We start from the raw sequence: 6,382 nt of genomic DNA on the forward strand, positions 1-6,382 counted from the left end.
AGCTCCATAAACTTAAGATGACCGAGCGGCTTGGTGAGGACATCCGTGAGTTGCCGACCAGTTTTGACGAACTCGATGATGATCTGCCCTCCATCGATACAGTCCCTGAGGAAGTGGAACTTATGTCGATGTGCTTGCTTCGGTCGTGGAGAACTGGATTCTTTGTGAGGGCGATGGCGGGCTAGTTGTCCACCATCAGTGCTAGTGGGTGAGCTTCCACACCGATCAGCTCTCCCAGCAGCTGGTATAGCCACATAGCTTGGCACGCTGCTGTGGCCGCCGCCATGTACTCTACCTCACACATGGACAACGCCACCACCTTCTGTTTTAGCGACAGTCATGAGATTAGAGCTGACCCAAGGAAAACAAGCACGCTAGAGGTGCTCCACCATCCGTCGATGTCCCCCACCATGTCTGCATCACTGAACACAATGAGTTGCAGCCTACTTCCATTGGTCTTAGGGAAGACGATCCCCTGATCCACCGTCCCCTTGATGTAGTGCAACAGCCGCTTCACTGTAGCCTAGTGATCCTCTCAGGGATCCTCCATGAAGCGCCTGACGTAGCCCACGATCAACACAATGTCCGCCCTCGTGTGGACTAGGTAGCGCAAACCACCGACAATGCTCTGATAGAGTGTTGCATCTACCTTCGCCATGGTACTGGCCTTCGTTAGCTTTAGCCGCCCCTCCATCGGAGTCATGCACGACTTGCACTCAGCCATGCCGCTCTGCTCTAATAGCTTCGAGGCGTACGCGCTTTGCCCGAGCATGAGCGCCTCCTTCCCCTATCTCTCCTCAATGCCAAGGTAGTAGGAGAGCACACCAAGATCGCTCATTCGAAAACAAGCCGCCATCTCGCGTTTGAAGCTATCAATGCCCTCCATACGTGCGCCGGTGACGATCAAGTCGTCCACATACATGCCGACGACGAGCTCCTCCTTCCCCCGTCGCCGCCTGTAGAGCACGTGCTTGGTTGTGCACCACATGAACCTAAGCTCACCTAGCGTGGTGTCAAGTTTGGTGTTCCACGCTCGTGGGGCTTGCCGCAGCTCGTAGAGCGCCTTGCGCAGTCGGAGCACCCTATGCTCCGCTCTCTTGACGGAGAAATTTAGAGGTTGCCTGACGAAGACCATCTCTGCTAACTCGCCAATGAGGAAGGCCAATTTTATGTCTAGGTGATGGACGCGCTAGTCCTTCGCTGCTGCCAAAGCCAGCAGCAGACGAATAGACTCCATGCATGCTCCGGCGTAAAGACTTCCTCGAAGTCGATGCCCTCGTGCTGGACAAAGCGTCGGGCAACGAGGCGTGCCTTGTGCTTGATAATGGCTCCACACTCGTCCCGCTTGACCTTGTACACCCACTTTAGGCCGATCGGATGGCATCCTAAAGGTGGATTGATGAGCTCCCAAGTCTCATTTTCCTTGATTGCCTTCATCTCCTCTAGCATCGCCCATCGCCAATTTGCATCACGCTCAGCCAGCGCGAATGTGGGTGGTTTCTCTGCACTGACGAGAAGCAGCTCTGGGTCATTGAGCAGTTGACCCACTAGGCCTAAGGGCCCTGTGCTGCCAATGATGTCATCCAGCCTATGGAACCGCACCTCCTCACCGTCGTGGAAGGCATCCATGAACTCAGTGATGTCGTTTGTAGGTGAGGCGAACTCGATCGACATCAATGGAGTTCCCTGTTCTACCGAAGTGGTCGGCAAAGCACTTGGAGTGCTTGGCACCCTAGCTGCAGTGCTCGGCACTACTCTTAGACCGCTCGTCACCACTCCTGGAGTGGTCGGCACCACTACAGGAGTGCTCAGCACCAGTCTTGGAGTGGTCGGCACCACTCCAAGACCTCTTGGCTCCGCTACGGGAGCATTCGCCACCCGTCCTAGAGTGGTCTGCACCACTACAGGACCGCTTGGCACCACTCCTAGAGTGCTCGGCACCTCTCCCAAAGTGCTCAGCACCGCCCTAGGAGTGCTCAGCTCTATTGCTGGAGTGGTCGGCACCACCTCTCTAGCATGTCCACCACCGTGGATGACCAAGTGCTCGACAACGAAGGTGCTGGTGAAGCCGCCAGCTTCCCCCATGCCTAGACTATCCTAGTCCCAAGTGGCCTTCTCATTGAACACGATGTCACGTGAGACAACCATCTTGCCTCCGTGTGGGTCATAGTCTCATAGAGCTGGTACACCTTAATACCTTCCGCATAGCCCATGAGCACCATCGGTGTGCTCCTGTCCTCCAGCTTGGTGAGGAGCGGCTTTGTCTTCCTGACGTGGCCGATGCAGCTGAATGTTTAGAGGAAGGACACGGTTGGCTTTCATCCATACCAAGCTTTGAACGGCATCTTGCCCTTCAGGGCTTTGGTGGGCACGTGGCTGAGGATGAACACCATCGTGGTCACCGCCTCACCCCAGATCCTTGCCAGCATGCTCTTGCCCTTCATCATGGATCGAGCCATGTCGACCACCATCTGGTTCTGCCGCTCCACCATGCTATTCTGCTGTGGCGAGTACGACGCGGTGTGGTGTCACAACACACGCTGATCCATGCAGTACGCAACGAACTCCACTGAAGTGAATTCACCATCGTGATCAGTCTGCAACACGCGCAACTTCTTGCCGCTCTTCGCCTTTGCGCGCGCCTTGAACTTCTTGATCACCTCCTCTGCCTCGTCCTTGCTCATCAGGAGTTGCAGCCACATGTAGCGACTGCAATCATCCACGAGCAAGAGGAAGTACCGCTGACCGCCATTTGTGGCTGGCGTGATTGGCCCGCAGAGATCACCGTGGACGAGCTTGAGAGCGTCCGCTGCGTGATACTTGGCCGCCTTTGGGAACAGCAGTCTCCTCTGCTTCCCGGCTAGGCAGCTATCACATAGCTTGCCTCCGTGCTTACTGTGGGGCAGCTCTTAGACCATCTTCTCCAACCGATCGAGCATGTCGAAGCTGAGATGATCGAACCGAGCATGCCACAACCACGGCTCCTCGGTGTGTCGTGCTGCTAGGCACACCCACTGCTCTACCTTCAAGTCGAGCAGGTACAATCGATTATGTGAGTGTTTTACCTTCATGACAAGATGCCGTTCCTGATCCCGAATCTTTAGGATCCCGCTCTCGATCAGTACCTCGCATCCGCGCTCGTCTAGTTGCCTGATGCTGACGATGCTTAAACGCGGCTGCGGGATGTAGTAGACATCCGTCAGCGCATGGTGCTCACCGTTCTGGCACCTGAAGATGATGGTGTCATGCCCTCGGATCGCCACCCTTGAGCTGTCACTGAACTTCACCGTGCCAGTCACATTACCGTCAAGCTCGAAGAAGTCTTCCTTGGAGCCTGTCATGTGGTTCTTGGCGCCAGAGTCTAGGTACCACCGCTACCCCTATTCACCGCCCACACGTCCGAGGTGGACTTGGACGCGCGGTTCGTCGAAGTTGGTAGCCTTCAGAGCCTTCCCAGACCTTTCCACCGCCATCACCACTCCCTTCTCCTTGGCCTCAACGTCGTGCAGTGCACAGAACATCGCCATCAGGAGAGTGGCTTCATCATCATCAGCCTGTGCCAGATGAGCCTCAACCTTCTTCTCCTGCTTGTGATTTGGACACTCCTTTGCTCAATAGCCCGTCTTCCCGCAGCGTCGGCAGGCATTGGGGTCGGCCTTCTTCTTCTTCTTGTCCGAAGAAGCCTTACCGCGATGTTTGCCATCGCCACCGCGGCTGAAGGAGGCTTTCCTAGAGTTCCTCCAGGCAGCCCACTCCTCCCCTGTCAGCAGCAGCTTGCCGCTGTCCTTCATTGTTGTGGTCTGCTCCATGCACTCATCCACCACCCGCAGACAACCTATCACATCCTCAATGGTGAGGGTGGACAAGTCCAACATCGTCTCTATGGAGAGAGCGATCTAGATATACTTCACCAGCACGGAGTTGATGTACTTGGAGACCGCCTCCTCTTCATCGATGGTGATGCTGTGGCTCCTCACCTTGGTGATGAGCGACTATAGGCGGAGGGAGAAGTCCTCCACCAATTCACCATTCTTGAACTTGAGGTTGGCGTACTTCTGCTTCAGCAGCTGGGCCGTCGCTTTCTTTGCACGGTCGGAGCCGACGCGCATCGCTGCAATGGCCTCCTATGCATCCTTAGCAGAGTTCTTCGCCCCCAACGGCTCCCTGTACTCCGCTGGCACAATAGCGAGGATAGCCTCCAACGCTGACATGTCGTCTTCTTCGTTGTCGGTGCCCTTGTCAATGACATTCCAGAGTCGTTGGGCTCTGAGCTATACCTTCATGGTCACCGCCCACTCGCCATAGTTGGTGCGAGTCAGCGTCGGCCAACTGGTGCCACTGATCTCCCGCATCGTGCGCACGACGACCTCCTGTCATGGTTAGGTAGCCACAGCAGCGCCGCTACTGTCGCTCATCTCCAAACCGTCCGTCATCGTCAACGGTTAGTCCGGCGACGGCGCTTATACGGCTTCGATACCACTTGTTGGCCCCTGGATCTCCAGCACGGGTGAGCCAACCGCTCACCAGCGTTGCCGACCACACACTATGGCTAGAGGGAGAACAAAACACACACAACACAAGCATCAGCGTTGGCCGGAGCTCTGCAGTGGAGATGGTAAAACTGAACTCGCTACTTTACTGAGTTGCAGTGGGAAACTATATATACAACTCTACCCATCTAATCCTAGTACACAGACATGTAAGGCTGTTATGCTGCTACAGTGACTAGATGTAATAGCAGGGCTGACTTTGACGTCTGCCCTTGCTGTGTCTACAGTGCGGCAGGGTAGCCTTTCGACGCCTACCCCTGCAGCGGCTACAGTGCAGCAGCAAGGAGCCTTTCGTCGCCTACCCCTGCCGCGCGTTCACACAGGGGTGCAGCAAATTACTTAACATTGACTATGAGCGCTTTAACAGATGATGTTGTAATGGAAGTAAAACATGCTTCATGCGAGAGGCTTCTTGAACTTAGGGTGGATGTGAAGATGAAATCAAAGAAGATGATGGATTGCTTGAATAGGTTTCATGTTGCTGTTCCAAAGCCTCGTGACAACAAGGAGAGGTCTGTTTGCATACCTCTGGCCGTTCTGGAAGCTAGGGTGAATGCTGCTGCAATGGAAAAGAAGCTTGAGAAGAACCTTGAGAATGAGAATGGAGGTTCTGGGGTCTATTCTGCAAGTCTCAAGAAACATTATATATTGGCCAATGATGAATGGAAGGAAGATATTCTTTCTGAGATACTGGATGGTCACAACTTTGCTGATTTTGTGGATCCAGATATCAAAGTAAGGTGTGAAGAGTTGGAAAGAGAGGAGGGGCTTCGTCTGGAAGAACAAGCTGCAGAAGATGCTTTTCAGTTTGATGGCCATGAATTAACTCAGGAACAGAAGGAGATTTTGGCTCAGATTAGGAAGAAGAAGGCATTACTCATCCAAGAGCATAGAATGAAGAAGAGAACTGCAGAAAGCCGTCCTATTGTCCCTAGAAAGTTTGACAAAGATAGGAAATTCACAACTAATAGGATGGGACGGCAGCTTTCCTCCATGGGTGTGGATCCTAGTGCTGCCATGGATAGAGCTTGCAGCCAGTCCAGGGGCCGCAAGCGTGAGAGGTCAGTGAGCAGAGCTGCAGCTGATGGTGATGATATGGAGATAGATGGTCTGCAATCCAATAAGAAACTGCGTCTGACGTCAAGGTCTAGGTCGAGGCCACGGGCTCCTGAGGAGGTCATTCCTGGAGAAGGATTCAAGGACTCTGAGCAGTAGAAGAAGGCTATCAAGAAAGCAAAGGGCGCTACAAGGAACAGGAACAAGGATGCTCGCCGTGGAGAGGCTGACCGCGTTATTCCCACTTTGAAACCAAAGCATCTGTTCTCTGGGAAACGCACTCTTGGAAAGACAAGCAGGCGATAAGGTCAGCACCTCACTAGATCTGGTTGGTCTTATTTTCAATCAAACATTTGTGTTGGCTTTCTTTGCTCTACTATTGTGTCCTGCCACATAGTTAGCCTAATTAGCCTAATCCTGATCTCAAGCTTTGCCACCGTGAGAAAGTTTCAGAGCTGTAGCAAACTTGTAACTGCAGTGCCAGCTTGAATTTGAAAATGTATATATGTTTTGTTGGAAATAATCATGTGTGTCTAGGTGCATGCTAGTGTCTAAGTTCATAGCATTTACTTTAGCTAAATTCCGGCATGCATGGAGTAATAGGTTGTTTATTTGGGTAATATTCTGCATTAATTAGGAGAATGTCACAACCATGATTGTAGCTCACGGCTGCCTATATATATGAGATAAAAACAGAAAAAACTAAGTCATTCCAGCCACCAAAATCATTTGTGCTCGTGTATGTTCTTGTGTGTGAGTTCCTGGTGAACTGTTAG

At 52.9% G+C, this 6,382-nt stretch overlaps 1 pseudogene; it reads left to right on the top strand.

The window, feature by feature from the left end:
• Positions 1 to 4,901: 4,901 nt before the first annotated feature.
• LOC136546467 (nucleolar GTP-binding protein 1-like) lies at positions 4,902 to 6,007 on the top strand (annotated as a pseudogene).
• Positions 6,008 to 6,382: the final 375 nt, after the last annotated feature.

Source organism: Miscanthus floridulus, chromosome 3, assembly GCF_019320115.1.
Source record: "Miscanthus floridulus cultivar M001 chromosome 3, ASM1932011v1, whole genome shotgun sequence".
In the NCBI taxonomy this organism is placed as follows: domain Eukaryota; kingdom Viridiplantae; phylum Streptophyta; class Magnoliopsida; order Poales; family Poaceae; genus Miscanthus; species Miscanthus floridulus.